The 18824-nt window shown below is 36.2% G+C and overlaps 1 pseudogene; it reads left to right on the top strand.

Annotated features, from left to right (window-relative positions):
- The first annotated feature begins 4719 nt into the window (after positions 1–4719).
- LOC123241489 lies at positions 4720–17289 on the top strand (annotated as a pseudogene).
- Positions 17290–18824: the final 1535 nt, after the last annotated feature.

The following is an 18824-nucleotide window of genomic DNA, read 5'->3' as shown; positions in this document are numbered from 1 at the left end:
TTCCTTCCTTCCTTCCTTCCTTCCTTCCTTCCTTCCTTCCTTCCTTCCTTCCTTCCTTCCTTCCTTCCTTCCTCCCTCCCTCCCTTCCTCCCTTCCTTCCTTCCTCCCTTCCTTCCTTCCTCCCTTCCTTCCTTCCTTCCTACTTTCCTTCCTCCCTCCCTCCCTCCCTCGCATTTTACAGATTTACTTCCTCCCACCTTTTACAGATTAAAGAGCTAAGTAACATGCCTAAAGTCACTCAGATATTATGTATCTGAGGCCACATTTGAACTGGGATCTTCCCAACTCCAAGTTGAGTAATTTATCCACTCTGTCATCTAGCTGCCTCTACCATTACAGATCATCTGCTTTTCAGGTACTTAGATCTTAGTTGCTTTGTGCTCTAAGAACTTCTTAGAATGACTTGCTATGAAGTTAGTATTTAGGAAAGACATGAAAGGGTGCTTACCAAATTGACAAATAAACCACATTGTGATTGTACTTTAAGGTCTCCAAAACTCTGCTCTAAAAACTATGAAATAGGTGATGCAATTTTTTTTAATCTTCATTTTACACATAACGAAACAAGAGTCTCAGAGATGTAAAGTGGGTAGTAAAAAGCTCAGGCTATCTATGACTTTCTGATTTTACATCTAAGGTTCAGTATTAAATTGCTTCTTATAGTACAGAGTTAAAATATATCCAATGAGTCAAAGAAGTTATTGGCAGATTCAAAGGACAGAGAAATATGGTTTATGCTTAACTTAATTGCCTAACTATAATTTATTTATATGGAAACAAAGTATACAGCTAAAGCCTGTGCTAATAACTAATCTATAGTTACATGATTCTAGACTTGATAAAGAGTCTTGAATAAGAGTATTATTAGAAAAAATAATCTTTCCTCAGTTATGTATTCCAGTTTTTGTATTGTGCTGGCCTTTACAAAGACACTTTTTCTTAATACCAACAGTTATCAGCTATTTTAAAAATTGATTTTCTTGATTTCTTCCAAATTCCAGAAGTTTACACCTCACTACAAAGGAAAAGGTTACCTTTCCAGCTGTCAGTTCCTTTTAAGCCACTTTGCTTGTTTTTTTGAGGATTAATTAAGCTTTTTTTTTCAACAACAGTTTGTTGTGTCTTGAAGTCATTTTTCATTTTTGATTATGCTTTCCTTTCTTTACTTTGTACTTCGGTGGAATTGATCCTATTTCATCATGGGCTTAAATGGTGCTTGAAACACTTGACTTCCTCACACCAACAGCTGCTCCAGTATCTGTAACAATAATTGAAATGTGCTCTTTAGAAATTACAGTGTTTTCATGCTTCCTTGGAGTCATGTTCATTCTTAAAATCCACAAAATTTTATATGTAGTATATATATTCATATAAACATATCAACTGCTTTTGTTGTAGCAAACATTTTTAAACAAATCAGCTAGTAAATAACTGAAGAAATTGCTATATTTGAATGCAATGGAATTTTATTGTACCATAAGAGATTATAAATATAAGATTTAGAGAAATATGGACATATTTGTGTAAACTGAAGCTGAATTGAATTATCAGAACCAGGAGAACATATTGCGATTATTATGTTAATAATCTGAAGGGAAAACCAAAACTTCAAAAGGTCTCAGTATTCTGACCAAAGTATTAACTCTCACCTCATGCCAGAGAGGTCAAAGAATCCTCAGACATGACCAACATGGATTTGTTTCTTTTGACTACACATTCATTTCAAGGGATAGTGTGAGGGCAGGCAATCTAGTGGGTAGTGATACACCTGCAAAAAAGAGACTTTAATAAAGAATTTCTTAAAATGTACAGAAGAAAATATATGTGTAGAAGGGAAATTTTTTTTTTGTTACTGCTGTCGACATGGAATCTAGAGTTCCCAAACTTGTAGCTTAGTGAGATATGATGAACCCCAAGTTTAGAAATAGTTTGTAGGTTGGAGACCCCCAAAGCTTGTGCTTGTTCCCAGTTCCCGGGGGAATCCACCCTGAAGGGAATCTCAGGCTAGCAGTTGCAGACTGAATAATGGACCCCAGGGTAAATGCTAAATACCCTTTTGTCCTAGGTAGTCTTCGCCATTGTATCAGAGACCCTGTCCCTGGAAGGCACACCTGGGCAGGCACTATCCTTTAGTATCCATTGTGTAAGTAGCCCCTTCCCCTACACCCTAGCCTCTAGCTATGATCCCTTTCTCTAGCTTGATTGTATCCTGTCAGTATAATGTCAATCATCTCTCCCGGCCCCTAGATCTTCCCAAATGGTATATAAGTTCCCCAATTTCCTTTGTCCCTAGGAGTGGTCATCCAGCGCGGTATCACTCCCAGGGGGATCAGGGAGCAGAGCGAAGCAGTGTTCCTTTAGGCTCTGCACAAGGTGCACCTCTGCATAAGAGGCCAAGTAGCCCTCATCCCCCTTTCCCTTGATTAAAGAGTGGTTTTGTGACTATTTAATAGTTCTGCGTTTTTTCTAAGTTAACACTGCCTTGTTGAATTTTATATTTCTTCATTACTTTCCTGGCTACACTTCTAACTCTCTGGACTTTCTCTACCATGCCCTACCATGCTGATTTCCATCTCTTCTCTTTCTTTTCAGGTTCCTTTTCTCTAATATCTTTTATCATTAGAATACAAGCTACAGAAGGTTAGGGACTGTGTTTTTCTGGTTATATTTGTAGTCCCTGGACTTAGCATAGTCCCTGGCAAATAGTAAACTCTTAAAATTTGCTTCTTGAGAGTGTGTGTAGGGGCAGCTGGGTAGCTCAGTGGAGTGAGAGTCAGGCCTAGAGACAGGAGGTCCTAGGTTCAAATCCGGCCTCAGACACTTCCCGGCTGTGTGACCCTGGGCAAGTCACTTGAACCCCATTGCCCACCCTTACCACTCTTCCACCTAGGAGCCAATACACAGAAGTTAAGGGTTGAGAGAGAGAGAGTGTGTGTGTGTAAACCAATGTCTCAAAGTCTGTTTACATAAGAATCTCCTTATTGGGAGACATTGATTATTCAGTACTAGAGGTTCTTATATAATCCTAATATTTCTGTTAATTGATAATCGTGAAAGCTCAAAATAAAAATGAAAGAAGAAAAGAGTATAAATGTTCATATCTGTGAGGGTACGATTCAAGTTAGAAAACCAGCCTTCCAACAAGAGCTGGATTAACTGTGTCAAATCTCTTATTAAAATAGAGGCACCTCTTCTCAGGATGGACAGCTGCTTTGGAATTCTTGGCTGAGACCTGGGCCTTCTCTAAACTCAATTAGCATGCTGATGACCTGCACTTGGGTCCATCTGTTAAGATGGCCTGGTTCCCACTCACAAGACCTTTGGACCTTTTGCTTCAGACATAGATGCTAGGCAACGACAAGTTCAAATGAACACAGTTCATGGAACCCCACAAATAGTACTTTTTCCCTTTGCAGAAAGTTCCCCTCTGGAAAGAGTTTTATGTGCTGCTTCCTCCTTCCCTTTCTTTCCTGTCAGACTGGTTCAGACTGGTTCATTAACTCAAATAACTTTCTTTAGTCCAATCTCCCTACCACCCACCACCTACCCCCTCCAGTACCAGTCTTTTTTGTCTGCTCTGCAAATTGCTACTTATTCACAGAGACTATCTCCCCAACTTATACCTTTCCAACTCTCATTCCCTAGCTCCTGAATGAGCTAATGAGCACAGCTCCTTGAATTCTAACAGGAAGACATTTGTTACAGAGTTAATGCAAAATGCATTGCATGTCTCCAGTCCTAGAGTGATAAGGGGCTTCAGTAGAAGGAAGGAAGGTAGTACTCTCTTCAGGATCTGTGCCATGATTACCTAAAGGTTTGCTTCATATGAAAATGTACTACCTAGAGAAAATCATCTGCTACTGAAAGGAATGCTGGGGTGTGATTGTTGACCTGAAGGTCAGGCAAAAATTTTTCTAAATATAAGGGGTTTTGCTTTTAGGTCATTTAAATTGCACACACTCACCTTGGTTGTTTGCCAGGGGCAAAATATTCATGACTAACCAGCAAGTAGGATTTTCTTTGCCTTCTCTGAGGGAAAAAAAGGCTCAGAGCCCAAGGGCTAAGATCATGATAGATATATGTGAGTCATTCCAGGAGTTCTATTTGGTGATGGGCTGAAATAAGCCTATACAAAAATATTATTCAAAGCTACAAACCCTTCTAGTATAGAGTATTATTAGGTACAGTTCCTCATGGGATAATTTTAGAGAGTGAAATCTATATTTAGAGAGATATCATATCACTTTTCATGAAGATTCAGAGGGTGAAACTATCCAGGGGGTGAGGAGAATACACTAGGGCTGGATTTTCAAAGCCTAATAAAAATATAGGCCAGACAGTTAATGATATCATTGCATTTTATCTATAGCTCAGTGACTTTGGGATATTGAGAGAGTTTACTCTTGTGCCTTCAAAGAACTTACTCTCTTGTGAGAAACTGACAATAAAGATATATGAATAGACTTAAAAAATATTTATGAGACTTTTGGTTAAAGGAACAATGTGAAAAGTCACAGAGAATCTGAGATCTCCAATTTCCACCCCAGCATTTATCATCTAAAATGGGCATCAAGTTGAACAATGACCTAGAAATCTGAAGAGAAATGCTAATCAACCCATTCATGAGGCCCTAGGCTGTCCTAAGAGAAAATCTAGAGATGCTGTTGTTGAAAGAAATATCTATTCAGAGAAGGCATCAAAATCAAAATTAACACCCCAATGGGCAAGACCCAAGGGGTGTGGAAACCTGTGACAGCACTCCAAAAAGAGATTTCCCAGAAAGGATTTATCTCCAACCCCTGTGCTCTGTGGAGGGATGCCAGTAAGCATCTGTGGAGGGATATCACTAAGAAAGAATTTAAGTACCAAGCAGTATCAAGTTAATATCAGGCAAGACCTAATACGTACTTCTCTAAAGAAGAGAAAATTTTGGAATGCAATATTCCAAAAGGCAAAAGAAAAAGGCTTATAACCAAAAATAGCTGCAAGACTGTGTACTAGGGAATTTTTTTTTTACTGGATAAAGAACTTTCAAGCATTCATCATAAAAAGAGTTGAGTGGAAACATTGAAATGAAATTAGAGTCAAGAAAAAGATAAATACATTTGACCAATTTTAAGGGACTAGGTGATGAAGAAGCACATAAATTATTTAAAAAACATTAAAAAAAATTTTAAACCCTTACCTTCCAACTTAGAATCAATACTGGGTACTGGTTCTAAGGCAGAAGAGTGGTAAGGGGGTGGGGGCAGCTGGGTAGCTCAGTGGATTGAGAGCCAGACCCAGAGATGGGAGGTCCTAGGTTCAAATCTGGTCTCAGATACTTCCCAGCTGTGTGACCCTGGGCAAGTCACTTGACCCCCATTGCCTACCCTTACCACTCTTCTGCCTTGGAACCAATACACTGTATTGACTCCAAGATAGCAGGTAAGGGTTTAAAAAAGAAGAAGAAGAATGGTAAGGACTAGGCAATGGGGGTTAAATGACTTGCTCAGGGTCACACAGCTGGGAAGTGTCTGAGACCAGATTTGAACCAATGACCTCCCATCTCTGGGCCCAGCTCCCAATCCACTGAGCCACCCAGCAGCCCCCAAAGCATATAAATTATAATAGAGAAAAGAAGACCCGTTGAGAATATTAATAGCTACAAAGTATTATATTTAATATACTGCAAATGATGTTTTGAATACATTGCTGTAGCCACTTTGCTAACCTTATATGCTACTAATTACAATAATACTTTTATTTGTTGCAAAAATAAGTAAAGATGGCATCTTATTGAATTCCATCTGCAAAACAAATATAATCCTGATGCCTAAATAGAGAAGAAATAGAACAAAGAAAGAGTAAAAAAAGACCCACATCTCTAATGAACACTGGTGCAAAAAAGTTTGACCATTGTATAATCTTAGTAGTGAGGAAAGTCATTGTTATGCCAACTCTCTGTAGTTAATTCATGATAATGGTCAAACTAGAGCAGTTTCAAGATCCCAAGATGAAAGAGAAATAAAACAATTGAGTTGGTAACTTCTTTCCAAAGAAATATAGGGCCTTTAAGAGCTAAAGATAAAACCCTAGGGAAATATAGCAAAGGAATAAGAGGTTAATTTACTGTTTATTGGTGTCAACTGTGTTTATGGAACCCCCAAATTTGCCTCTATCCCTTGGGATATTGCCTTAAGGGAAGTCCCAAACTGACCTAGACTCAGACTGAACAATAAATTTAAAGTACCTAATGACTTAGGTTTAGATAGAATTAGTAGACATAATCAAATCTAAAGTATTTTTTCTATTAGAAGTTTCTCCCATTGTGTAAAGAGGCCTCTCCTAGGTAGTCAAGCCTCTGGCTGGAATTATTCTTCTCATTTTCTTATGTCCATTGTAGAGCTAATCAATTGAACCTTCCTGTACTCTATTTTCTCAAAAGGTATATAAGACACCAAGTTCTTCTGCTCATTGGGAAATCTCCTTTGGTGGTGTGTTTTCCCAAAGATTATTCCCAGAGTCCTAGAGCTTTGGCTCTGTGTTGTATTTAGTGCTTGACTCTGTGTGGTGGCCAGATCTTGAGCTTTATTTCTCTTGTCCTGATTAGACTTGTTCTTTTTAACTACTTTAGTGGTTCTGTATTTTTTAAGGTTGACATGAGTAACTGTAATAATTTTTTTCTATTAGCATAGATAATTTAGGGAAGTATTCGATACATGAAATCTTATGTTGCGAAGGCCAAGAGTTACAGGACTCAAAAAGATAGTGTGGGAATTTTTCAATAGATCATGTTATAGTGATAAATGATCTTCTCAAGAATCTCATAATCTAATGGAGAAGAGAAGTAAATAACTATATACAAACAGGATATGTGCATACACACACAAATTTATATACTCATATATGTATATTAGTACTTTCCCCACTCTCTATAAATATATATCAACAAAGGAAAAACACTAGTATTACTAGGGATGAAGAAAAGATTATTGCAAAAGGCAGAATTTTAACTGAAGGTAGCCAGCATATGGAGATAAGGAAGAAAAGAATTTGAAACAATGGAGACAACCCAAAAAATTTCAGAGAGTTGGGAAATTATCTTTTTGGAAACAGGTTATAGATAGTCTATAGTTTTTGAAAATGGTTATGGGGTAATATGGTCAAGCTTGTGCTTTAATATCTATTTGATATCTGAGTGGGGGATAGTCTGTCTTCATTTCTTGGTAGTTTGGGAAAATGATAAACTTGAAGAGAAGATCGGAGAACCATTGAAAAGTCCACATGTGATCTGGGAAACAGGCATCAGGGAGGAGCATGACTTGGGATTGTGGTTCTGTCCCACAGTTCAGACTCTGATGATTTGTAAGTAACCCTTGTCAACTACACTATAAAAATCAAAGAGCATTTATCTACTACCCATCTGCATGTTGCCTAATTGCTAGTAGGAATTCCTATTAGGAATACTTATTTGAAGGTAAATAAACACACCAACACATGAGCCAAATTATACCTGGCCTAACATTTTATCCTCTAGCATAGGGGAAGATGTTTGATCACATGATCCAAAAACATCCCATTTTTTATGTCCAGTGTTTGTTTACCCAGTTTCAAGAGTTTCAGGGGAACAGAATTATCAGTAAGGCTTTCTCTGGTCATGGACTCTTTCCCCTTGAAGGGAGACCAGGGAACTTTTTCTTGCATCAAAGGGAAATCATTTCCCTTTGAAGCTAACACTGAAGTGTCAGGAGAATTATCCCCATAAATGAGTCTGAACCAACAATGCAAAATGCAAAGGGACTTTATTGTCTTAGTTTAAACTAAGGGTCTCACATAGAAAGGTGACCAGGAGTAGTGCTGAGCTGGGTTTTTATAGAGTGGTAGCCAGCAGGGGGCGGGATAGGGAGGTCTTCTAGGGAGGCATTCCTTCTGGGGAGAGATCTGGAAGGAAGGTAATCCTTCAGATAAGGGGGAGGGCTCTGGAGACCAAAGGTCTGTAAGTTAGGAATTCCTACAGACAAGCCTGTTTCGCTATAATGTTATACAGGGGTCTGGATTTTTAATTCTGACTTTCTAGGTTCTACACCACCACTGGATTTTACAAAATGTAAGAGAGCTCTGAGCTGTATTTTTTCTAATACAAATTTCAAACTTTTTTCAATTAATTAATAATAAAGATGTAAAGGGGAAAGCAAATAAAGAATGATTAAGTGGATGATAGAATCAAGACTTAAAAATAATTCAGCTGGTTGGAAAGGTATACCCAAACTGACAGGGCAAATTTTGTTTAAAATATATTTTTATTCCATATCTTTTTTTTTTAACATCACCTATACTTCTTAACATATTCCTTCTATTTCTCTCTCTCCAAGAGAGAAATCTCCTGTAGCAAAGATTTTAAAAACAGGAAAAATGTTTAGCCCTAGTACTCAACATATTGAAAAAAATCTGATACTTTATGCAGTTCATAGTCTCTTACCTCTCATATTTCTTCTTTGGAGTCACATTTGATAATTATGTTTTGTAACATTCTGTTTCTATTATTTTCTTATTTTTATTAAAACTATAATTATTATTGTGTTTTCCTCATTCTGCTTCCTTCACTTTGCAACATTTCATAGACATCCTCATGGTTCTTTGTATTTATTATGTATATATATATAATTTTTGGTATATTTCATTATATTCTCCTATCTTCATTTACCACAATTTATTAACCATTCAACGAATCATTGGGCATCTACTGTGTTTCCAGTTTCTTGTTTCTAGTAGCATTTATAGGCTACTAGAAAGAATTGCTATAAATATATTTTTTTGTCATTGACCTCATTGAGGTAAATATGCCTAGCAGTGGAAAACTCTGAGTATAGGCATTTAATGGCAAGATAAAATTTAATGGGAGTAAATGTAAAATGATGAACTTAAATTAACAAAAAAATATACTGTCAAAGTGGCAAGAACTGAAGAACTGAAGATTCAGCCAGATAGCCATTCATATGAAAAATAGTTCATCATGGTAGATCACAATTATTAGTGATTCTAGAGAGTAACTTGGCTGTAATAAATCTAAACCAGAGAAAGACAGGCAATAATTCCATTCTATACTCACAGGCTATAGCTTGAATATGATTTTTTAGTTATGGATGCCACATTTCAGGAGTGATATTGCTAAATTGAAATTCATTCCCGAACAAATCTGACCAAAATTGTGAGGGGACATGAAATTGTGGCATATGAAATGTAGTTGAGGGAAGTAAAGATTTTTAATAATGAGAAAAAAAGAGAATCAGGGTGGGACATGATATTTCTTTTCAAATGTTTGAAGAACTGTCACATGGAAGTATGATTAGAATTTTTAGAAATAGACTGAAGATGCAATTACTCCCATGGTTAGAAATTCTTTGGGGGAATTCAATGTAACAAAGAATATTAAAAAATGAAAACGATCTCTGAAAATGAAATAAATGCCTGAAAAGATGAATTTTCCATCAGTGTTCAAGTAGAGGTCAGGTAATCTCTAAAGAAGATTCATACATATCTCAGCTCTAATTGAGCTGGATTCAGATGTGCTTCCTCTTCTCCACTAACTGAGGAGAGTAAAATCTGTCCACAGATGTACAGTAATTGCAGTTGTTAGTAGCTCTCTGTAATTAAATATTCTTCAGAGTAATGAGGAGTAATGGTTAACGTAATATAACTAAGTTTAAAAGTACTGGAGCACCCCTTCTCCATGAGAGTATGATGAATTAACAAGTTGGTGACCTGCACAAGCGAGACACAATTATTTAATCTCTTGCCAGATGTCTCTCTTCTTGGAAGTGATCCTGTACAGGTCTCTGTATAAAATGTCATTGCGGTCTTAGTAGCCAATCAACTTATAATTTATTTTTCCTGGGTTTTTGTTGTTGTTGTTTTATTCTATTTTCTTTCTAATCAAGGTATGAAAAAGTTCTAGGTTCAATTGAAGTTCCTGATGAAGAAACACAACTGAGATTTTTTTCAGTGATAAATTCTGCATATTTGTATTTCAAATAATGTAGCTAAAAGCTTGATATAAATTCCTCCTTATTTCCTTCTTTGGCTTAATGAATATCATTTACTCAGTATGAAATCTTTGTGTTAAGAATAAATATACATTAAATCTTGGTTAAAAAAAGGTACTCAAGTACACTCATTGCATTGAGCATGACAAATCATGTATGAATTTTTGGTTTAAGCTGACACTTTGTTGAATACCTGGTTTCTTTGAATTCCAACCAGTCCTCAGACTGTTCTGACTGTCTGACCCTCAGGGTTCATAAATGCTTTATTGCTGAACTATTCTTCTGGTCCCAGGACATGACTTCTGCCTCAGGCCCTTATTTGATTTATATTTCATGATCACTACTCTAGTTACAGATCTTCTTTATCTTTCTGAACTGTCTTTTACCTCTTATTCCTTCATGAACTTTTTGGTTTAGCTAAACTGACATTCATTCTCTTCTTCACAAATGGTATCCATTTTGCTTCTTGGTGCCTTTGCACAGTCTGGCCCCCATGTATAAAGTATATTCCCTTATGACCTTTAGTTCTTACAACCTCTAACTTCCTTCAAAACTCAGATATTACTTCTCATCGGAGGCTTTATCTGATTGCCTCCTTTTCCTTGGCTAGGGCCTAATCCGGACCTCCAAATTATCCTGTATTTATTTTACCTATGTGGGAGTTCCCTCTGACAATGAGACCATAGGTCTTATCCCTTATACTTTATCCCTATTCTCATAGAGATCAATATAATTCACATAATTAGTTATGCACATCTTTTTTTTTCTTTGATAGAATGTAAGCTCCTTGAGGGCAGAAATTATTTCTTTTTAAATCTTCTTACCTCTCTTGTTTGAATATTGTTACATAATTTCTGAGCACAGGAACACAAATAAGATAAAGTCTCTGAACCATAAAAAATTAGGTTCATTGGGAGATGGCCAGTCTCACAATAAAACTGAACTTCTGGTCAAGACCTAAAGACTCAGAGCACTGTGAGAGATCTTCCTATACACTCCAAAGAATATCACAACTTATATACCAAGTTAAAAATAATACAAGTCCATGTTAAAAGAGAGCAGAATGTACTTTTCATTGGTAAAAGTCACTTGATGATGTAAGATGGAATTTGAGGGGAGCTGACAGCAGAACACTAAGAGTGAAGAGCAGTTGGTGACCATTGGAACCAAGAGGATTTAGGGGAGAACTCCCAAGCAAGTGGGGAGTTGGTTTGGGAGCTCTGAAGGAAGTCTGCAGCTCCTGATCGAGTCTACTCTTGAGATATATCAAAACACTTGCTATCCCTGAAAAACTGTGGCAGTGGCCATATTTGATTCCTGCCAAGATAGATTATCAATTCAACATCTATAGGGAGATTTGGGACTCTTTGGGGAGATGGTTGGGACTCAACTATAGATAGCAATAAGGGAAGAGTGGGGAAGGGAGAGTGAAATCTAGATTGGGGCTTAATGCCTGTCTAGGCTAAAGACTCTTAGGCTATGAATAACCAATAAGGCACTCAATTCACCCACTTTCCTTAACCCCACTCCTTTCCTACTACATCAACCTGTTATTAAACACAATTTATAAGTCAGATTGCATTCTGGTTCAATCAGTAAAGGTTAATAGGGAGTGAGTGAGACAGCTGCCTATCTTGCTGAGGGTGCATGATATAACAATTTTGAAGACTAAGGCCCAAAATTGAGGCCTATACTAACAATGATTATGTATGCTAAAGCATACTTAAACAATCACATAGGTGTACTAAGATCATCACCTATGCTAGCATTAGTTACTTATCTTAGAATTACAACTTATAATTAACTTAATGCTACTGCTAACATTAAAATCTAATCCTCATATAAGGGGGTAGGGGATTTTTCACTCACAATATCTGTACACCTTGGAAACTCCACTCTTCTCCCTTGGCTCTGATAGGTAAACTTTTTGTTTTATTTTGCAGGGCCCTATGCCTCCCAGTGATCTATTAAAGACTACCTTCCCTCCCCCTCTGTATTGTCTTTCTAGAATGTAAACTCCTTGATGGCAATAACAGTTTTGCTTTTCTTCTATTTGAATTACTGGTTCTTAGTGCGTAATAAGTGCTGCTTCTTGTTTTTGTTCAGTCATTCAGTCATGTCTCACTCTTCTTGACCTCATGGAAAAGAGCAAACAGTATGGAATCAACAAGAAAGCCTGTGAGAATAGGAATCACAACCGCACCTTATTTGCTGAGCCACAGAGCTTATATCTAGGCAGATGCTGTTGGAATCAGCAGATGGAGAAATTGTAGGCTCAAGGAGCAACTGTGTTGGTGGTAGCCTTGGTTCTAGGAGCCTTGATGCAGCACATAGCTGGGTTTGAGAGAGTGAATACAATGCAGTCCATGGGCACAGACCCTAAGGGCAAGACCTCAACCCTCATTCCTGATAAGTGAAGGACTTTGGCAACCTAAGGAACATGGGGTGGATGCTTGCTATATCACAGGCTAAGGCAATGGGAGAGTAGTGATGAAGGAGTGTGAAGTAGTGATGAAGGGACTGTAACCCATCAGCTATGATCACACCCAGGAGAATGGGGTCCCCAGTTGCCACCACAGGGGGAGGTGGCTTGTCTGTTTGCCATTGCAGTGGCAGACCTGCCTACCAGTTCTGGTTGGAGCACCTCAGATCAATCATAACCTGGGGCTTGAGGAGAAACCTGGAGATTATATCAAACTGTGGACTGTAAAAATTGGACCAGCTAAATAGGGTCTAGGAAAAAAAAACAACAAAAATTCCTGAAACCTGAGATAACATACACCAGTAGTGTAGGAACTCTGGGTCTTCAGCAAAAAGCCAATAATTAAAACTATGGTCCTGCCATTAGTATTTTAAAACGTAACAAAAAAATGAGCAACCAAAGGAGAAAACCAAACAATTGATAGCTACAAGTTCAAATTTAGAGGTCAGTGAAGTAAAAACAAATTCTTTAAAAACAGCAAAGAAATACAACAAATAGCCACATTTTAAAAAGACCTCAAAAATTAAATGAGGGAGGATGATGAAAAACTAGGGGAAAAAAGTAATGTAGTATAATCAAGAAATTTATGAAAGATCACTCAAATGGAAAAAGAGATCCAGAAACTCATGGAAGAAAAATGTTAAGAACTAGAATATGAATGAGGTCAAACTGTTTATATTCATACATAGAAAAATGATATTTGTAACTCTTAAAATTTGTGTTAGTATTAGAGCAGTCAGATAGAATATACATAGTAGAGGGTGTGGGAGTAAACTGATGAGGATAACATAAAATGCAAAAGAAAAATCAAGGAGTGAAAAAGAGGATTGTACTGAAAGAAAAGGGAAGGGAGAGGAAGAATGGGGTAAATTATCTCACCTAAAGAGGCATGAAAAAACTATTACAATGGAGCCCAGGATGAGGGTGGCAATGGGCAATGCTTGAACCTTACTCTCATTGGAACTGGCTCAGAGAGGGAATAACAACCATACTCCTTTGGGTATAGAATCCTATCTTATCTTATAGAGAAGTAGGAGGGGAATAAGACAAGGGCTGGCAATAAAAGGGAGGAGTAAATGGCAAGTGATAATTAAAGCAAAACACTTGTGAGGTGGGACAGAGTGAGGGGAGAATGAAAGAAAGGAAATAAGATGGAGAGGAATACACAGATAGTAATCATAACTGTGAATTTGAATGGGATGACCTCACTCACAAAATGGAAATGGATAGCAGAGTTGATTAAAATCCAGAATCTTAAGATATGTTGTTTACAAGAAACATATCTGAGACGGGGAAACACCCTTTAAAGATAAAATAAAATAAAGATAGAGTAAAGATAAGAGCCTAGAGCAGAATTTATTGTACTTTAGCTGACTTTGAGAAAAAAGAAGTAGGAGGAGTAATCATGATCTCAGTGAAAGCTAAAACAAAAATAGATCTAATTAAAAGAGATAAGGAAGGAAATTACAACTTGATAAAAGGTACCTTAGACGATGAAGTAATATTAATATTAAACATGTATGCAACAAATATTATAGCCTCCAGATTTTCAAAGGAGAAATTAAATAATCTTCAAGAGGAAATAGTAAATATATACTAGTGGGGGACCTCATCTTTCCCTTTTCAGATCTAGATAAATCAACCACTCAAAAATAAACAAGAAAGAATTGAAAGAAGTGAATGAAATTTAGAAAAGTAAGATTTAATAGACCTCAGGAAAATATTGAACAGGAATAGAAAGGAATATCCTTTCTTTTCAAGAGTGTATGGCACTTACACAAAAACTGAGCATGTATTAAAGAATAAAAACTTCTCAACCAAGGGCAGAAAACCAGAAATAATAAATGCATTCTTTTCAGATAATAATGCAATAAAAATATAATAAATAAGTGTACATGGAAAAACAAATTAATTGAAAACAAGTCTAATTCTACAAAAAAGGGTGTCAAAAACAAATTAAAAAACAATAAATAATTTCATTAAAGAGTATTGCAATGAAGAGACGATGTGTCAGAATTTATGGGATATAACCAAAGGAGTATATAGGGAAAAATTTATGTCTATAAATACTTACGTCAATAAAATAGAGAAAAAAGCAGATCAATGAAATGGGCATACAACTAATAAACTAGAAAAAAGAAAAAAAATTACAAATCCCCAACTAAAGACTAAATTGGAAATCCTAAGAATTAAAAGGGAAATTAATGAAAATGAAAGTAAGAAAACCATTAAACTAAGAAATAAGACTAAATAAATAAATAAGACTAAAAAAGCAAATAAAATAGATAGAACACTGGTTAATTTGGTTTTAAAAAAAAAGGAAAGAAGAAAAATCAAATTGCCAGTATCAAAAATGAAAAAAGTGAATTCACCACTAATGAAGAGGAGATTAAAACAATCACTAGGAACTATTTTGCCCAATTATATTCCAATAAATCTAAAAATATAAGTGAAATAGATAAATATTTACAAAGAAAGACATTTCCCAGTTTAACCAAATAGGAAATAGAATATTTACATAATTCCATCTCAGAAAAGAAATTGAATAAACCATAAATGAACTCCCTAGAAAATATCCCTAGGGCCAAATGGATTCACTAGTGAATTCTACTGAACATTTAAAGAACAATTAATCCCAATACCATATAAACTCTTCCGGAAAATAAGGAAGGAAGGAATCCTATCAACTTCCTTCTATGATGTGAATATGGTGTTGATACCTAAGCTAGGAAGGGCAAAAACAGAGGGAAAAAAAGTATAGGCCTATTTCATTAATGAATATAGATGCAAAAACTTTAAATAAAGCACTAGCAAAAACACTACAGCAATATATTACAAGGATCATTCATTATGACTACGTGAGATTTATTCCAGGAATGGAGTGCTGATTTAATATTAGGAAAACTACCAGCATAATTGACCTTATCAATAACCAAACTAACAAAAATTGAATGACTATTCCAATAGATGCAGAAAAAGCCTTTGATAAAATTCAACACCCATTCCAATTAAAAACACTAGAAAGCACAGGAATAAATGGACCATTCCTTAAAATGATAAGTTGTATATACCTAAAACCATCAGCAAATATCATCTACTATAAGGATAAGTTAGAAATCCTCCCAGTAAGAGCAGAGGGGTGAAGCAAGGCTTCCAATTATCACCACTATTTTTTAATATTGTAATAGAAATGCTAGCTTTAGCAGTAAGAGAAGAAAATAATACCGCAGAAATTAAATAAGCAATGAGAAAACTAAACTATCACTCTTTACAGATGATGTTATGGTACTCTTAGAGAATCCTAGAAAATCAACTAAAGAACTATTTGAAATAATAACATTAGCAAAGTTTAGGGTATAAATTAAAACCACATAAATTATCAGCATTTCTAGATATTATCAACAAAGTCCAGCAGAAAGAGAGAGAAAGACAAATTTCATTTAAAATAACTCTAGGCAATATAAGATCCTTGGGCAGCTATTTGTTAAGAAAACAGGAATTATACGAACACAATTTCAAAACACTTTTCACACAAATAAATTTATATCTAAACAACTGGAAAAACCTTAATTGTTCCTAGGTAGATCAAGCTAATATGATAAAATTTATTTACTTATTTAATCTCGTACCAATCAAACTGCCAAATAATTATTTTATAGAACTATAGACAATAATAATGAAAATTATCTGGAAGAGCAAAAGAATTTCAAGGAAATTAAACAAAAAAAAGGTTAAAGAAGGTGGCCTGGTAGTACCAGATCTCAAACTATACTTTAAAACAGTAATCATCAAAACAGTCTAGTAATGACTAAGAAATAGAATGGTATATCAGTGGAATCATTTAGATACAGAGTATTTAGGGGGTAAATGATTTTAGCAATCTAGTATTTGATAAATCCAAAGACCCCAGCTTTTGGGATAAAAATGCATAATTCTACAAAAGTACTGGGAAAGGACTCTATGGCTGCTGGGAAGAAGAAGGGAAGAGAGTGAGGAGATACATGGGACTGGGTGATAGGAGGTCCTAGGCTGCAGTAGTAGGAAGTGTCCCTGATTGTTTCTGCTGCTATTAATTATGGGGACCATCCTGGACATCAAGTTCTTACCAGTTCAATAGAAATTGTGAAGCCAGGAAAATTTCCCAGTGGCAAAACAGAAATTCCTTTTGAGTTCCCTCTGCATGTGAAAGGCAACAAAGTTTTGTATGAGACCTATTGTGGTGTATTTGTCAACATTCAGCATTCCCTCTGGTATGACTTGAAATGCTCTCTTTTGGCCAAGGACTTGACAAAGATATGTGAATTCATCATTCATTCAACTCCTCAGAAGGGTAAATCAACTCCAAGTCCTGTGGATTTCACAATCACACCTGAAACCTTGCAAAATGTTGAAGAGAGAGCTTCCCTCCCCAAATTTCTCATCAGAGGACATCTCAACTCAACTAACTGTGTTATCACGTAGCCACTAACAGGGGAGCTGGTGGTTGAATACTCAGAAGCTGCCATTAAAAACATAGAGTTACAGTTGGTAAGAGTGGAAACTTGTGGTTGTGGGGAAGTCTGTACCAGAGATGCCACAGAGATTCAAAATATTCAAATTGCTGATGGTGACGTTTGCAGGAGTTTATCTGTTCCCATATACATGATATTTCCCAGACTTTTCACTTGCCCCACTCTTGAAACTACCAGTTTCAAAGTTGAATTTGAAGTTAATATTGTGGTCCTGCTTCATGATGATCACCTCATCACAGAGAATTTCCCATTGAAACTCTGCAGAATTTAAAGGAAGAAGATGAAATTTTGGGGAAAAGAAGAGATTAAATAGTTGATAGACTTTTACTTGTTTTTCTTTATTATCTGATCAGAAATGAACTTAATGTCTCAGAAATTGTAATTATAATTATATTTCTAGAACATATGGCTTTTTAGTCACTGGGTTCAGTGATATATTTTCTTTGATATTCAAGGATTTTCTTAGTGTTTATTAATAATGTTACTTGGCAGAAAAACATGTATTTGTACCTACATTTAACTTTTCTTCTCTAAGCATTACAATGAAGAGTTTTATAATAATAGTGTTAACATTACTGAATATTTAGGAGAAGTAAAAGAAATTGTAAAGACCTCTCAGTGCTTTAAGCAACTTTTTGTCTGTAATATGCAGAGATGATACAGATCTGTGTCACCTGGAACTCTGTGGGGCCCAGTCCCTTACTCTGTCCTGTAGATCTCCCAAAATTGCCACCAAGGACTAACTGCTCTAACTCTGGGACAGAAAGAGTGTAGCTCAAAATACATCTTCAGTCATTAGAAGGGAGCTGAGAAGAACTCTACTTAATGCTGGCAACGTGGCAAAGGCAGTTTGGAGTAGATAGAGGGTGGTCCTTGAGTCTTGTCTTCCCCTCTGACACAAACCTAATTGCTTTTGTTACTTGGAGAAAGTCCCTTCATTGTCAAGGCCCTAGCCAATCCTCTGAGATTCTACATTAGAGTAAACCAACTAATGGAGATCTACCTCTCTCCTAACCTCTCTATCAATGGATATTTAATTAGTTAAAGGAGCTTTAACTATTCCTGAGGAAAAACCTAGAATTTAGTACAAAATTTAATCTATAAGAAATAAATGAAGGTAATGATTAAATCATAAGTGGCCCCAAAGGTCAAACTATTTAATTCTTGTTTGGAACATGTTATCTAGGACCTTTGGGAATGGCATCAGTGGCTACATATTTTGAAGGAACATTAATGGATGGAAAATTGTGGTCAAAGTGAATGCAATGGAATGAACCAGAATTGTAGTGGGAGTAGAGCAAGAGGAGTTAGGGTGGAATGGCTATCTCATATAGAAGAAGGATAAGTGGAGAAACTGTCACAGAGAAAGAAATGAAGGAATGAAAGAGTGATAGTACTAAAACCCTATTCTTCTCAGATTTGGGATAAAGAAAGAATAACATATACAATTAAGAGGGTAAAAATATTCTTAATATATGGAGAAATAGGAGGGAATGGGAGGAAATAAGAAAGTGACTATCATAGGATAAGGATATAATCAAGCAAAGGAAAGCCCCTTAAGAGCCTGATTCAGGACTAAGGGAAGAGTAGATTAAGAGAAAGGAGGGCAAGGAAATAAGAAAAAGGAGGGAAATCAAGAAAGGAGTTCATATCAAGAAATATGGGGGTGAGGGGATAAGGGAGAGATTTTTAGAATTGAATCCATCTCAAGAAACAGAAGGTCATAGAATGAAGGATAAGGTAGGGTCTTTTGGAAAGACAGAATAAGAACTATAAGCTAAGAAGGAAAGATAAAGGTAGGAATCT

The sequence above is a fragment of the Gracilinanus agilis genome, chromosome 3 (assembly GCF_016433145.1).
Source record: "Gracilinanus agilis isolate LMUSP501 chromosome 3, AgileGrace, whole genome shotgun sequence".
Taxonomy (NCBI): domain Eukaryota; kingdom Metazoa; phylum Chordata; class Mammalia; order Didelphimorphia; family Didelphidae; genus Gracilinanus; species Gracilinanus agilis.
This window is presented reverse-complemented; position numbering and strand designations above follow the sequence as displayed.